Genomic DNA, 16,874 nt, shown 5'->3' on the forward strand with positions numbered 1-16,874 from the left:
CTCAGATTGCTCTCAGACCCCCCCTTATCAATTCGCCAGTGCAATATTTACATCTGTTCTCCCCTGTAATAACCCACTGATTACCTGTCAATCACCTATCAATCACCCATCAATCACCCCCTGTCACTGCCACCCATCAATCACCCCCTGTCACTGCCACCCATCAATCACCCGCTGTCACTGCCACCCATCAATCAGCCCCTAACCTGCCCCTTGCGGGCAAACTGATCACCCACCCACACCAATAGATCGCCCGCAGATCCGACATCAGATCACCACCCAAGCGCAGTGTTTCCATCTATTCTGTACCCTAAACACCCACTAATTACCCATCAATCACCCCCTGTCACTGCTACCTATCAGATTAGACCCCTATCTGCCCCTAGGGCACTCAATCACCCGCCCACACCCTCAGAATGCCCTCAGACCCCAGCCCTGATTACCTCGCCAGTGCATTGCTTGCATCTATTCCCCCCTCTAATCACACCTTGAGACACCCATCAATCACCTCCTGTCACCCCCTAGCACACCTACCCATCAGATCAGGCCCCAATTTGCCCCGTGTGGGCTCCTGATCACTCGGCCAAACCCTCAGATCCCCCTCAGACCCCCTTCCGATCACCTCCCCAGTGCATTGATTGCATCTATTTTCCCCTCTAACCACCCCCTGAGACACCCATCAATCACCTCCTGTCACCCCCCTAGCACTCCTATCCATCAGATCAGGCCCAATACAACCTGTCATCTAAAAGGCCACCCTGCTTATGACCGGTTCCACAAAATTCGGCCCCTCATAGACCACCTGTCATCAAAATTTGCAGATACTTATACCCCTGAACAGTCATTTTGAGACATTTGGTTTCCAGACTACTCACGGTTTTGGGCCTGTAAAATGCCAGGGCGGTATAGGAACCCCACAAGTGACCCCATTTTAGAAAAAAAGACACCCCAAGGTATTCTGTTAGGTGTATGACGAGTTCATAGAAGATTTTATTTTTTGTCAAAAGTTAGCGGAAATTAATTTTTATTGGTTTTTTTTCACAAAGTGTCATTTTTCACTAACTTGTGACAAAAAATAAAATCTTCTATGAACTCGCCATACACCTAACGGAATACCTTGGGGTGTCTTCTTTCTAAAATGGGGTCACTTGTGGGGTTCCTATACCGCCCTGGCATTTTAGGGGCCCTAAACCGCGAGGAGTAGTCTAGAAAACAAATGCTTCAAAATGACCTGTGAATAGGACGTTGGGCCCCTTAGCGCACCTAGGCTGCAAAAAAGTGTCACACATGTGGTACCGCCGTACTCAGGAAAAGTAGTATAATGTGTTTTGGGGTGTATTTTTACACATACCCATGCTGGGTGGGAGAAATTTCTATGTAAATGGACAATTGTGTGTAAAAAAATCAAACAATTGTCATTTACAGAGATATTTCTCCCACTTAGCATGGGTATGTGTAAAAACACACCCCAAAACGCGTTATACTACTTCTCCTGAGTACGGCGGTACCACATGTGTGGCACTTTTTTACACCCTAAGTACGCTAAGGGGCCCAAAGTCCAATGAGTACCTTTAGGATTTCACAGGTCATTTTGCGACATTTGGTTTCAAGACTACTCCTCACGGTTTAGGGCCCCTAAAATGCCAGGGCAGTATAGGAACCCCACAAATGACCCCATTCTAGAAAGAAGACACCCAAAGGTATTCCGTACGGAGTATGGTGAGTTCATAGAAGATTTTATTTTTTGTCACAAGTTAGCGGAAAATGACACTTTGTGAAAAAAAACTATTAAAATCAATTTCCGCTAACTTGTGACAAAAAAATAAAAACTTCTATGAACTCACCATACTCCTAACGGAATACCTTGGGGTGTCTTCTTTCTAAAATGGGGTCATTTGTGGGGTTCCTATACTGCCCTGGCATTTTAGGGGCCCTAAACCGTGAGGAGTAGTCTTGAAACGAAATTTCTCAAAATGACCTGTGAAATCCTAAAGGTACTCATTGGACTTTGGGCCCTTTAGCGCAGTTATGGTGCAAAAAAGTGCCACACATGTGGTATCGCCGTACTCAGGAGAAGTAGTATAATGTGTTTTGTGGTGTATTTTTACACATACCCATGCTGAGTGGGAGAAATATCTCTGTAAATGGACAATTGTGTGTAAAAAAAATTAACAAATTGTCATTTACAGAGATATTTCTCCCACCCAGCATGGGTATGTGTAAAAATACACCCCAAAACACATTATACTACTTCTCCTGAGTACGTCAATACCACATGTGTGGCACTTTTTTGCAGCCTAACTGCGCTAAGGGGTCCAAAGTCCAATGAGCACCTTTAGGCTTTACAGGGGTGCTTACAATTTAGCACCCCCCAAAATGTCAGGACAGTAAACACACCCCACAAATGACCCCATTTTGGAAAGTAGACCCTTCAAGGTATTCAGAGAGGGGCATGGTGAGTCCGTGGCAGATTTAATTTTTTTTTGTCGCAAGTTAGAAGAAATGGAAACTTTTTTTTTTTCCTCACAAAGTGTCATTTTCCGCTTACTTGTGACAAAAAATAAGTGAATACTTTGGGATGTCTTCTTTCCAAAATGGGGTCATTTGGGGGGTATTTATACTATCCTGGAATTCTAGCCCCTCATGAAACATGACAGGGGGTCAGAAAAGTCAGAGATGCTTGAAAATGGGAAAATTCACTTTTTGCACCATAGTTTGTAAACGCTATAACTTTTACCCAAACCAATAAATATACACTGAATGGGTTTTTTTTTAATCAAAAACATGTTTGTCCACATTTTTCGCGCTGCATGTATACAGAAATTTTACTTTATTTGAAAAATGTCAGCACAGAAAGTTAAAAAAATCATTTTTTTGCCAAAATTCATGTCTTTTTTGATGAATATAATAAAAAGTAAAAATCGCAGGAGCAATCAAATAGCACCAAAAGAAAGCTTTATTAGTGACAAGAAAAGGAGCCAAAATTCATTTAGGTGGTAGGTTGTATGAGCGAGCAATAAACCGTGAAAGCTGCAGTGGTCTGAATGGAAAAAAAGTGGCCGGTCCTTAAAGGACTTACGAGGCCAAAATGTCTAAAAAAGCAAAGTACCTGTAAGCTGTTTAAATGCACGGAGGACGCCGTCCGCGCCCTCCGTGCAGTTCCGCCGGGTCCCCTTCCTGAGATCGCCCCCCGCGCCGACCCCGACCCCCCAGGCCGGGTCGGGCTCTCGTGCCGCTCTCAATATGGCCGCTTCCATTGGCCGCGGCTGCGCAGTCCGCATGGCCGCGAGTGCGGCTGCGCAGCTCTACGGCCAACCCCTCCGATCCACGCTACAGTGCGTGGTTCGGGGGGTTGGCCGTAGAGCTGCGCAGCCGCACTCGCGGCCAGGCGGACTGCGCAGCCGCGGCCAATGGAAGCGGCCATATTGAGAGCGGCACGAGAGCCCGACCCGGCCTGGGGGGTCGGGGTCGGCGCGGGGGGCGATCTCAGGAAGGGGACCCGGCGGAACTGCACGGAGGGCGCGGACGGCGTCCTCCGTGCATTTAAACAGCTTACAGGTACTTTGCTTTTTTTAGACATTTTGGCCTCGTAAGTCCTTTAAGGGGTAGAAAGCCCTAGGTCCTCAAGTGGTTAAACCTCCCCTGGTGGTGCCTAACCCTAAATCTCCCCTGGTGGTGCCTAACCCTAAATCCCCCTGGGGTGCCTAACTCTAAGACCCCCCTTAGTGATCGCTTTATTGAGTGGATAATAATGTATTTCAAATAGTGACAGTAAAAAATATATTACAATTTACTTACTGATCGCTTTATTATGTGGATAATAATGTTTTACAAACAATAAGTGATAACATTTTATATAACGGTTTAGTTAAATACGATACATATGTTTAGTATATTTGAAAACGTGATTCGTCACGGGCGCATTTTGTAAACTTAAATCATCACAAGCGCAGTTTGAAAACGTTAACAATCTCCGGGCGCTATTTAAAAATATTAATCATCTCCGGGCACCCTTTTTTCCTGTTTGGCGCCCGTCAAACGATATTTGTTATGGGAGTGAATGGCGGCACCCTTTTTGTCCGCTTGCCTTATGCACCCAGATTTCCTGCTTCCAACACACAGAGCCATACAGAGTGGTACAGGGAAGAATGTGGTGTTTTATTTCTACGTGGCATAGCATGGCATGGTCTACAGTACCTCTCTTCCCTTGTCTGCTTCACTCTCTGGCCATATTTCCTCTCACTGTCACAACAAAGAATCACAGAAGAAGAATGAAGACATGAGAAAAGGAGGACTGCATAAAGACTGAAGAAGATGGAAGGAGAGGGACTGAGCTCCTACTGTAACAGATAAATATAAAATTCTCCCATACTGCCCTATGCCACCCAGTGGAGAGGTAGCACTGTGTGCAGATGATGGGACTATTGGAGTAGGCACTATAGGTGGAGGACAGTGTACTGCTTGCAAGTACTTGTGACTACTGTGGGGGACAGGGAATTATTGGGGGCATTAGACATTGCTATACTGGGGGTAAATGGATTTATTTTGAGGCATGGCTATGTGGTAACATGGAAAGTGTCTCCCGGTGGCCACACTTGTTTAAGGAAAAAAGAGTTCCAAAGTAGCTACAATTAATGATCCCTATCGCCAAAGTTTCTCTAAGGAGCCCAACGATTTGCAGATAAATGTGTGTGTGTGTGTGTGTGTGTCAGAGCAGGGTCATCCACTAGGCAACCAAGGCAGGTTCCTGGGGCCTAGTGGGTGTCAAGAGGCCTACCTGCCACCTTTCTTCACTTCAGCTTACCAAAAAGACCACAAGAGAGGCCCAAATCTACTACCTTGCCTATGGCCCTATTATATCTTAACCCATCTCTGGTGTGTGTGAGGAGTTCTCTGACGTGTGTGTGTGTGTGTGTGTGTGTGTGTGTGTGTGTGTGTGTGTGTGTGTGTGTGTGTGTGTGTGTGTGTGTGTGTGTGTGTGTGTGTGTGTGTGTGTGTGTGTGTGTGTGTGTGTGTGTGGTGTGTGTGTGGTGTGTGTGTGTCTCTTGCCCGCTTGAAACTCTACTCTGCTACCACTTCTTCCCACCTCTTCCTCTCCAACTCTACCTCTTGCCTGGGCCTAGGGAGATGAACATATCTAATTAGACACAAGAGTTCAATACAGTAGAATCACTTTATAGTAAACTCCAAGAGACCAAGAAAAGTAGTTTACTATATCAGAAGTTTAATCAATCAGAATTGGTCATACACTGTATATTCATACCAAGTTGCTAGGACCTCAGGACTGATTTTACTAAAGCCAGAGGTTTAAAATATCTGAGTCTACTATAACGAGATTCTACTGTTTACAGGAAAAAAAACACTATCTATGGTTTATTGGAGTTTTGTGTGTTCACTGGGTTCATGTAAGTTGAGACAAAGTTATTTTACTCTTTGCTATTTCAGTAGTTAGTAATCACTTTAAGGTTTCCAATGTTTCATCCGAATGATGAATGTAGATAATTATAATAATACAATAAAGTTCAACTGCTTGACTTAAAGAACTGTATGCAAAATTATGCAATTTCATCAGCATGGGAAAATTGTTGAATTTGTAGATTTTTTACCAAGCACACACAGATGCTTAGGGTGGCCATACACCATATAATCTTGACTATGCAATCTTACCATGACTATGTAATACAATGCCAAACAGATTACAAATACTTTGATCAGATTGTTTTGTAAAGCCTCATACTGCATAGAAGTGGTACGATTGTTCAATCAAGATTGTATGGTTTATGGCCAGCTTTAACTTGACTGACACAAAAATATAACAAAATGGACTTTACCTAAGTTTGATGTAATTAGTCCAAGTCTCAACTTTATTTGCCTGTTTAAACCAGACTGTGAAATATTCATTGGAGGTACTAGAATATAACATGTTTATCTACAAAAGAGGGCAAGATCAGAACTTGAAAGGCATTATCTAAATAAAGTTTATTGTATAAGTCTACACCTTATTCCTCATACACAACTGTTGCCTGCATGGATTGGGTCTGGATCCCATAGGTGACGAGTCTTAGGTAACCAAATGCTTAACTAGCCTAAAGACTCTAGCAAAAGAAAGCTTAAAGCAGGGCTTTTCAACCCCTGTTCTCCAGTACCACCAACAGTGCATGTTTTGCAGAAAACCACAAACATTCACAGGTGAGGTAATCAGTGTCTCAGCAGAGCTGATTAACTACCTCTGTGGATTTCCACAAAACATGCACTGTTGGTGGTACCTGAGGACAGGGTTGAAAAGCCCTGGCTTAAAGCACACCTGTACTTAACTTGTATTTTAACTTACATGGGGTATTTTCCAGCCCACAATAGTCCGGCAGTTTACTCAGCATCCTCTGACACCCTCTCCATTCTCCTTCTGGCAGCTGTGAAATAGAGATGGCCCGAACGGTTCACGGGCGAACTGTTTCAGGCGAACTTCCAGGGTTCGTGGCCGCGGAGAACCGCAAACTTTTCCGGAAGTTCGATTTGCCCCCATAGTACATGATTGGGGTCAACTTTGACTCTCTACATCACAGTCAGCAGGCACATTGTAGCCAATCAGGCTACACTCCCTCCTGGAGGCCCTCCTCCCTTATAAAATGCAGGCAGCGTCAGGCATTGGACTCACTCGTGTGCCTGCAGTAATTAGAGAAGGGAGAGCTGCTGCTGCTGCAGCAGAGAGAGCTATAGGGAAAACTTAGTTAGGCTCTTGTAGGCTTGTTATCTTGCTCCCTGCTGATACTTATTGCTAAAAAAAAAGCACCCCTCAACAGCTCTTTTGAGAGCTAATCTTGTTCTTGAGACCTATATTTTTTTGTTTTGTGGCCCACTTGCATCATATACAGCCCTGTCAGTCAGTCACAGCTGGCCTTTGGCTCCTCAATTCCATACTGTGCCACTGCCAGGCCCAGCACATTCAGTGACTACCTCTGTGTGTGACAGGCAGCTGCACATTTGTAATCCCAATCACTGCACCTGTTCACTGTTTAGTCCACCTACCTACCTACCTACATGAGCGCATGCATTGTTAATACCACCAGTCATTGCACCTGTTCACGGTACGTGTGTGTGTGTGTGAGAGACAGGTGCACATTTTTAATACCCAGCAGCACTGCATATAGCTACCTACCTGTTGTTCAGTGCACCCACCTACCCACGTGAGCGCACACAGTGTGATATTTAATACCACCAGTCACTGTATCTGTTCACGGTACGTGTGTATGACAGGTGCACATTTGTAATACCCATCACTGCATATACCTACCTGTTGTTCAGTGCACCCACCTACCCACGTGAGTGCACGCAGTATAATATTTAATACCACCAGTCACTTACCTGTTCACGGTACATGTGTGTGACAGGTGCACATTTGTAATACCCATCACTGCATATACCTGCCTGTTGTTCAGTGCACCCACCTACCCACGTGAGTGCATGCAGTGTGATATTTAATACCATGAGTCACTGTACCAGTTCACGGTACCTGTGTGTGACAGGTGCACATTTGTAATACCCATCACTGCATATACCTACCTGTTGTTCAGTGCACCCACCTACCCACGTGAGCGCACGCAGTGTGATATACCACTCCGTGCATACCTGCTAACTGCACCTGTGTGACTGCATATTGTATTAGTCAAGTCACTGCATACCTTTCACTTTATCCCCCCCGATATGGACAAAACAGGAAGAGGCAGAGGCAGACCCAGAGGAAGGCCACCCGGCAGGTCTGTTCGAGGTCATGCTGATGTGATTTTGTGTGGCCCTGGACCAAAGTACAGTGCTCAGAAGAAGGCACATCCCATCAACTCCCAAGATTGTCAGGACGTGGTTGCCTATTTAACACAGAACACCTCATCTTCTGCAGCCACCAGCGCTACTACAAGTACCACATCCACTTCATTTGACACTTCGCAGGAGTTATTTGGTGGGGAATTAACTTATTCACAGCAACTACTGTTACAACAAGGTGAAGGCGCTAAGCAAGTTACACCACCTCATATGTCTAAGTTAGGGGACACTATGGACGTAACGTGCGAGGAGGAGCATGATGCAGTACCTGCTGTTGGTGCAGTTTATGAGGTGTCTGAAGCGAAGCTGGGCAGGATGATTATTATTATTATGATGATGATACGGATGTCACGTGGGATCCTAAGAGACAAGATGACCAAGGGGACAGTTCAGAGGGGGAGTCAGAGAGGAGTAGGAGGAGACGAGTTCCTGAAAGAAGCAGGGGGAGCTCGTCATCAGAAAAAGCTGGTGGCAGTGTTTGGTGCCATGTATCGCCACCTATGGACAGCCAGCCAACATGCCCTTCAACGTCAGCTGCTGATGCCACCATAGTGCCATCACCCTACCAGGGGGCTCAGCGGTTTGGACATTTTTTATTGTGTCTGCCTTAGATTAGAGCAATGCCATCTGTTCTCTCTGCCTCCAAAATTTGAGCCATGTAAAGGCCAACACCCACGTACGGACAACTGCCTTACGAAGGCACATGCAGAAAAGACACAAACTGCAATGGGAAGAGCACCTGAGCAAAAGCAGCACACAAAAGAAAGGCTACCCTCCTTCTACTCTTCCTCCTTCAGGTGCAGCATCTTCAGCCACTTTCTCCCTTGCACCTTCACAGCCACCCTCCTCCACTCCGCCTCTCACCTTAAAAGGGAAGGTTCAGGGAGGGTGGGTAAAAAATAAAAATCAAATTCCACTTACCTGGGGCTTCCTCCAGCCCGTGGCAGGCAGGAGGTGCCCTCGCCGCCGCTCCGCAGGCTCCCGGTGGTCTCCGGTGGCCGACCCGACCTGGCCAGGCCGGCTGCCAGGTCGGGCTCTTCTGCGCTCCAAGGCCCGGAACTTCTGCGTCCCACGCCGGCGCTCTGACGTCATCGGACGTCCTCCGGGCTCTACTGCGCAGGCGCAGAACTGGGGCTGGAGGAAGCCCCAGGTAAGTGGAATTTGATTTTTATTTTTTACCCACCCTCCCTGAACCTTTCCTTTAAGCGGTTCCTGCTGCTCTGCCCACAGCAGCCAGTTGTCCGTGAAGGAAATCTTTGAGCGGAAGAAGGCAATTTCTGCCAGTCACCCCCTTGCCCGGCGTCTGACAGCTGGCTTGGCTGAACTGTTAGCTCGCCAGCAGTTACTACACCAGCTGGTGGACTCTGAGGCCTTCCATAAATTTTTGGCCATTGGGACACCGCAGTGGAAGATACCAGGCCGCAATTATTTCTCTAAAAAGGCGATACCCAAACAGTACCATGAAGTTGAGAGGCAAGTGGTATCATCTCTGGCACACAGCGTTGGGTCAAGGGTCCACCTGACCACGGATGCCTGGTCTGCCAAGCACAGTCAGGGCAGGTGCATTACTTACACAGCCCAATGGGTCAACCTGGTGACCGCTGACAAGCAGGGAGTACGTAGCTGTGCAGCAGTCAGCAGACCTACTTGTGACATCACCACGGCTTGCAGGCAGGCCTGCTGCCACCTCCTCTCCTCCTGCTACATCCTCTTTGCTGTCATCCTCCTCCTCCTCCTTGGCTGAGTGGCAGTTCAACTCTACTGGTGTTGCGATCTCCTCTCCAGCTACACAGCCCCAGCTCCCCAGGGCCTATGCTGCATGCCAGGTACGACGGTGTCACGCCATCTTAGACATGTCTTGCTCAAAGCGGAGAGTCACACTGGAGCAGCTCTCCAGGCTGCTCTAAACAAACAGGTGGATCAGTGGCTGACCCCGCACCAACTGGAGATTGTCAAGGTGGTGAGTGACAATGGTAGCAATCTCATTTCGGCTTTGAATTTGGGAAGTTGACACACGTACCCTGCATGGCACATGTGCTCAATCTCATAATTCAGAGATTTTTGTCTAAGTACTCAGGCTTACAGGACGTCCTACAGCAGTCCAGAAAGGTGTGTGGGCATGTCAGGCGGTCTTACACGGCCATGGCATGCTTTGCCGATATTCAGAGGAGAAACAACTTGCTGGTGAGACACTTGATTTGCGATAGCCCGACTCGCTGGAATTCGACCCACCTGATGTTCGACTGCCTGCTACAACAGGAGAAAGCCGTCAAACAGTATCTCTACAACTACAGTCAAAGGACACAGTCTGGAGAGATGGGGATGTTCTAGCCGAAATACTGGACACTGATGCTAAATTCCTGCAGGCTCATGCGGCCGTTTGAGGAGGTGACCAACCTGGTGAGTCGCAGTGAAGGCGCTATCAGTGACTTGATCCCGTATGCCTTCTTCCTGGAGCGTGCCGTGCGTAGCGTGGTGGATCAAGCTGTGGAGGAGCGTGAACAGGAACAGGAATGGGAGGAAGAGTTGTGGGATCAATTCTCAGCAGAAGCAGATGATTCCTCAACACCTGCGGCAGCACAAAGGGGGGAGGAGGAGGATAAGTTGTTTGGGGAAGAGGAGTCAGATGATGAGGAAGGTGTTGTTTTGGAGGAGGAGGATGAGGCGGAAGAACAACCGCAGCAGGTGTCGCAGGGGGTTTGTGCTGCTCAACTTTCCCGTGGTATTGTTTGTGGCTGGGGGAGGAGGAGAACTTAGCTGACATCACTAAGGAAGAGCAAGAGGAGATGGATAGTATGTCTGCATCCAACTTTGTGCAGATGGCGACTTTCATGCTGTCCAGCCTGTTGAGGGACCCCCGTATAAAAAAACTCAAGGGGAATGAGCTGTACTGGGTGGCCACGCTACTAGACCCTCGGTATAGGCACAAAGTGGCGGAGATGTTTTCCATCACCAGAGGGCAGAAAGGATACAGCACTTGCAGAACAAGCTGGCAACTATGCTTTACAATGCGTTTAAGGTATCACTGCCAGTAATCCTTCTCCCATAACCACACAGGCAAGGACAGGATGCTCCAGCGATCTCATGGTAATGTCGGACATGTGGACATTCTTTAGTCCAACGCCTCGCCTTAGCGCTTCCGGATCCACCCTCCACCAACGCTTGGACCGGCAGGTAGCCGACTACCTGGCCTTAAGTGTAGATGTAGACAATGTGAGCAGCGATGAACCCTTGGACTACTGGGTGCGCAGGCTTGACCTGTGGCCAGAGCTGTCCCAATTTGTCATCCCAACTTCTGTCTTGCCCTGCCTCAAGCATTCTGTCAGAAAGGACCTCTTTAGTGCAGCTGGGGGCATTGTCACTGAGAAGAGAAGTTGCCTAAGTCAAAAAAGTGTTCAATACCTCACCTTTATCAAAATGAATGAGGCATGGATCCCGGAGGGCTACTTCCCCCCTCGAAGACTAAGTCAGTCCCCGCACACAGCATCTCTGCCTGCACTCCGTGTGACTGCCTGCCCCATGACTAAGTCGCTACCCACACAGCATCTCTGCCTGCAGGCCGCTTGACTGCCTTCTCCGCCACCACCAACAGGGTCCAGGACTCCAGGCGGATTCCTGAATTTTTAAGGCCGCTGCGGAGGATTTCTCAGGCCCAGGTGGGCCGATTTGCATAATTTTTTTTGTTACACGCAGCTAGCACTAGAAAAGAAATGTCAGCGGCAACCCTTCTCTTCTACCCCCAAAAAGGGAACAGTAATGTCCGCGCAGATTGCAGAATAAAGCGAGCGGCAGCCCTTACCTGACCTGGACCGATCCTCCATCTTGTCTCCCCTCCTGCTTGCATGCACGCTGGTCTCTCTGACCTCATGCAGGGTAGAAGATGAGTGTCATTGCAGTAATTTATTTTCCCTCAGAATAAAAGAGGAGGTGTCACTGCAGACAATCCTGTTCCCCCTGCGGGGGCTAGAAGAGGGCAGGGATGCCTCTAGGCATAGGCAGTACAGGCCATTGCCTGGAGTGCCATTGGTCCAGGGGGCGCCAGGTTGCTGGATTAAGCCACGCCCCCTGGGTGAAGCCACATCCCCTGACTAAGCCCCACCCCCACGGGCATTCTATTACTTGCTTTTGCTGAATCTGCTTAGCGTAAGTTGCAGGCAGCCACTGTGTCCCTCTGTGCCTTGTACATCCTTTTTCGACCCTTTGTGCCTCCTTCTGTCCCTTTTGTGCCTCCTTCTGTCTTCTTGTGCCTCCTTCAGTCCCTTGTTCCATGTCTGACCCCCTGTTTGTCCTTCTGTCTCCCTTTGTGCCTCCTTCTGTCTCCATGTGCCTCCTTCAGTCCCCCTGTGCCACCTCTGCATCCTTCTTTCCCCCTGTGGCTCCATATGTCCCCTTTCTTTGCCCCCCTGTGCTACCTCTACACCCCTGTTCCTCCTTCAGTCCCACTCTGCCTTCTTCTGTCCTCATGTGACTCCTTCTGTCTCCCTTTGTGCCTCATTCTGTCTCCATGTGCCTCTTCAGTCCCCATATGCCACCTCTGTACCCTACGCCTTCCTCTGTCCCCATGTGCCTCCTTCTGTCCCCCTTTGTGCCTCCCTCTGTCCCTTTGTGCCTCATTAAAGTGGAGCCCTGCCTATGTGTAATTTCTGGTGAAATGCTGCCGCATTATGATTATTTTCTGGTGAAATGCTGCTGCAATATGATTATTTTCTGGTGATACGCTGCTGCATTATGATTATTTTTGGGTGAAACGCTGGCGCATTACGCTTATTTTTTGGTGAAACACTGCCGCATTCCGATTATTTTCACATGGGGGGGGGGACCACGAGGTAGGGGAGGACGTAGAGGCTACCACAGGGGGTGGGGGGTTGGGAGGCTCCACAGGCTTTCTCGCCTGGAGTGACAAAATGGCTAGAGGCGAGATTTGCCACTGGCATTCTTTTTCCCACTGTGGGGGTTAGAAGAGGGGGGATACCTGCGGGCATTATTATTCCTGCTGAGGGGCTAGAGGAGCAGATGGGGGTGGCTGCAGACATTGTTTTAACTGCCGCTGAGGGGGCTATTATTGCTTTGTGGGTTGGAATCTCGAGTGGGGAGCGGATGGGGGTCAGGTGACCTATGGTATAGGGGGGACAGCAGGGTCATTGTAACTGAGGGGCAGTGGGGATTAATGTTGGTGGAGTTTACTGTAGCTAGGAGGGAAGCTGGGGTCACTTTAATTGGGCAGTGTAGCTTAGACAGAGACAGTTTGGGGTGTGGGGGAAGCTCCACAAGACGCCCCTGCACTATGGACACACCAGGTTTTGTATTTTTTTTCCTGGTTTTGTCCTCTAAACCTAGGTGCGTCTTATGGTCGGATTCGTCTTATGGTCCAAAAAATAGGATAAAAGGGTCTTTTGAACCACTTTATAGATTATTGCATGTTGCCTAGATGCTTTTTAGTTCACAAATAAAAATAAAATATAATTTAACCACTTCCCGACCGCCGTATGTACAATTGGCGGCCGGGAAGTGCACCCCGCAAGGACCGCCGTATTGACAAATGGCGGCGGTCCTTGTAGGGGCATGGGCGGAGCATTCGCGTCATCCGTGACGCGATCCTCCGCCTCCGCCTGGCGCCGCTCACCCGCCGCAACATCCCGCCGGCCATACGGAAGCGCCGGCGGGATGTTAACCCGACGATCGCCGCATACAAAGTGTATAATACACTTTGTAATGTTTACAAAGTGTATTATACAGGCTGCCTCCTGCCCTGGTGGTCCCAGTGTCCGAGGGACCACCAGGGCAGGCTGCAGCCACCCTAGTCTGCACCAAGCACACTGATTTTTTACACCCCCTGCCCCAGATCGCCCACAGCACCCATCAGACCCCCCCCCCCCTACCCACCCCCCAGACCCCTGTTTGCACCCAATCACCCCCCTAATCACCCATCAATCACTCCCTGTCACTATCTGTCAACGCTATTTTTTTTTTATCCCCCCCCTGCTCCCTGCCCCCTCCTGATCACCCCCCACCCCTCAGATTCTCCCCAGACCCCCCCCCCAGACCACCCCCCCCCCCTGTTTACTGTATGCATCTATCCCCCTGATCACCTGTCAATCACCTGTCAATCACCTGTCAATCACCTGTCAACAGAGGCGTCCGAGCCATTAGGCAGCTATAAATTTTCGCCTAAGGCGACAGGAAGAGGCAAGGGCGCTTCTGCACTGAGTAGTGAGAGAAGAAATGCCTCTCAGCTGACTCAGGTGTCAGTTTACACAGCAGCAGCGGGGCTGACTGGACTTCAGCTCAATGATTCAAAGAACCACAGTAATGAATGAGTCAGTGAGAGAAGGCACTCATCCTAGTCAGGGATCCGAGGAGTACAGCATCATCAGCTCCTGAGTCCAACTCCTGAGAATTCAGTCCCTCTCTCTCTGCTACTGCTAACTGCGTGGATGTAGAGACTGTGTAGCAGCCAGGCATTGACTTCCCCCCAGGCCGCCTTTCATTCAATGATTTAGGGTTGGTCCTGTGTCTGCTGTATTCAGGTTTGTTGATGTAAGGCAATGTAAAATACTAGGCTAGCTGATAAAAGTGCAATTAGAGAGCAGGCTAGCTGGTAAATATACACAGCATGATGTAGAACTCGTCTGGAGGGTCAGTGGGAAAAAATCTGTCTGGTCTCTCTCCATTGTTATAATGACTGCATGTGCAGATAAGGTCTTAAACAGGTTGAAAAGTTTTGACAGTCCCTAGACTCCAGGAGGGCTGCTTGCTGACTTGTGTAAGAGATTGGCAGGGACAGCAGTCCTATTACCAGCAACTAGTCTCTGTGTAATGTGGGACTGCAATACAGATAAACTGCTCCATCTCAGGCTATTCTCAGTCTCACTCCACTCCTCCTATCTCTGTATGTGTATAGTGTATGTCTACTGTGTGCTGTGTATAGTGTGCTCTCTCTCTCTCTGTGTGTGTGTGTGTGTGTGTGTGTGTGTGTGTGTGTGTGTGTGTGTGTGTGTGTGTGTGTGTGTGTGTGTGTGTGTGTGTGTTGTGTGCAGTGTGTGTGTGTGTGTGTGTGTGTGTGTGTGTGTGTTGTGTGCAGTGTGTGTACTGTGTGTGTGTGTGTGTGTATGTTGTGTGCAGTGTGTGTACTGTGTGTGTGTGTGTGTGTGTGTGTACTGTGTATAGTGTGTATGTTGTGTGCAGTGTGTGTACTGTGTGTGTGTGTGTATGTTGTGTGCAGTGTGTGTACTGTGTGTGTGTGTGTGTATAGTGTGTGTACTGTGCTGTGCATGTCTAGTGTGTGTGTGTGTGTGTGTGTGTGTACTGTGTATAGTGTGTATGTTGTGTGCAGTGTGTGTACTGTGTGTGTGTGTGTACACTGTGTGTGTGTGTGTATAGTGTGTGTGTGTGTACTGTGTGTGGTGTGTGTGAGTGCATGCCGCAATAAGTATATTTTATGGTGAAACGCTCTGCTGCATAACAACTATTTTCTGGTGAACCCATGCCGCAATAAGTACATTTTCTGGTGAAACGCTGCTGCATTATGATTTTCGGGGGTCTTGGGGGTGGGGTTCACCACAGGAGTGGTGTTCACCATGAGGGGTGCGGGGTATGGGACTGGGGGCAATCACGGGGGGGGGGGGGGTGCCACAGGATTTCTCGCCTGGAGTGACAAAATGGCTAGAGACGCCCCTGCCTGTCAATCACTGGTCAATCACCCATCAATCACCCCCTGTCACTGCCACCCATCAATCAGCCCCTAACCTGCCCCTTGCGGGCAATCTGATCACCCCCCCACACCAATAGATCGCCCGCAGATCCGACATCAGATCACCTCCCAAATCCATTGTTTACATCTATTCTCTCCTCTAAACACCCACTAATTACCCATCAATCACCCATCAATCACCCCCTATCACCACCTGTCACTTTTACCTATCAGATCAGACCCTAATCTGCCCCTTGCGGGCACCCAATCACCCGCCCACACGCTCAGATTGCCCTCTGACCCCCCCTTATCAATTCACCAGTGCATTAATTACATCTGTTCTTCCCTGTAATAACCCACTGATCACCTGTCAATCACCTGCCAATCACCTATCACCCATCAATCACCCCCTGTCACCCCCTGTCACTGCCACCCATCAATCAGCCCCTAACCTGCCCCTTGCGGGCAATCTGATCACCCACCCACACCATTAGATCGCCCGCAAACCCGCCGTCAGATTACCTCCCAAATGTATTGTTTACATCTGTTATCTTCTCTAAACACCCACTAATTACCCATCAATCACCCATCAATCACCCATCAATCACCCCCTATCACCACCTGTCACTGTTACCTATCAGATCAGACCCTAATCTGCCCCTTGCGGGCACCCAATCACCCGCCCACACGCTTAGATTGCCCTCAGACCCCCCCCCCCTTATCATTTCGCCAGTGCATTAATTACATCTGTCCTTCCCTGTAATAACCCACTGATCACCTGTCAATAACCTGCCAATCACCTATCACCCATCAATCACCCCCTGTCACTGCCACCCAACAATCAGCCCCTAACCTGCCCCTTGCGGGCAATCTGATCACCCACCCACACAAATAGATCGCCCGCAGATCCGACATCAGATCACCACCCAAGCGCAGCGTTTACATCTATTCTCTCCTCTAAACACCCACTAATTACCCATCAATCACCCCCTATCACCACCTGTCACTGTTACCCATCAGATCAGACCCTAATCTGCCCCTTGCGGGCACCCAATCACCCGCCTACACGCTCAGATTGCCCTCAGACCCCCCCCTTATCAATTCGCTAGTGCAATATTTACATCTGTCCTTCCCTGTAATAACCCACTGATCACCTGTCAATCACCTGCCAATCACCTATCACCCATCAATCACCCCCTGTCACTGCCACCCATCAATCACCCCCTGTCACTGCCACCCATCAATCACCCGCTGTCACTGCCACCCATCAATCAGCCCCTAACCTGCCCCTTGCGGGCAAACTGATCACCCACCCACACCAATAGATCGCCCGCAGATCCGACATCAGATCACCACCCAAGCGCAG

At 48.9% G+C, this 16,874-nt stretch overlaps 1 pseudogene; it reads left to right on the forward strand.

Moving 5' to 3' along the window:
• The window catches only part of LOC137504790 (trace amine-associated receptor 4-like), a 67,587-nt pseudogene extending 57,438 nt beyond the window's left edge, over positions 1 to 10,149 (forward strand).
• The last annotated feature ends 6,725 nt before the right edge of the window (positions 10,150 to 16,874 follow it).

This window comes from Hyperolius riggenbachi, chromosome 4, assembly GCF_040937935.1.
Source record: "Hyperolius riggenbachi isolate aHypRig1 chromosome 4, aHypRig1.pri, whole genome shotgun sequence".
Classification (NCBI taxonomy): domain Eukaryota; kingdom Metazoa; phylum Chordata; class Amphibia; order Anura; family Hyperoliidae; genus Hyperolius; species Hyperolius riggenbachi.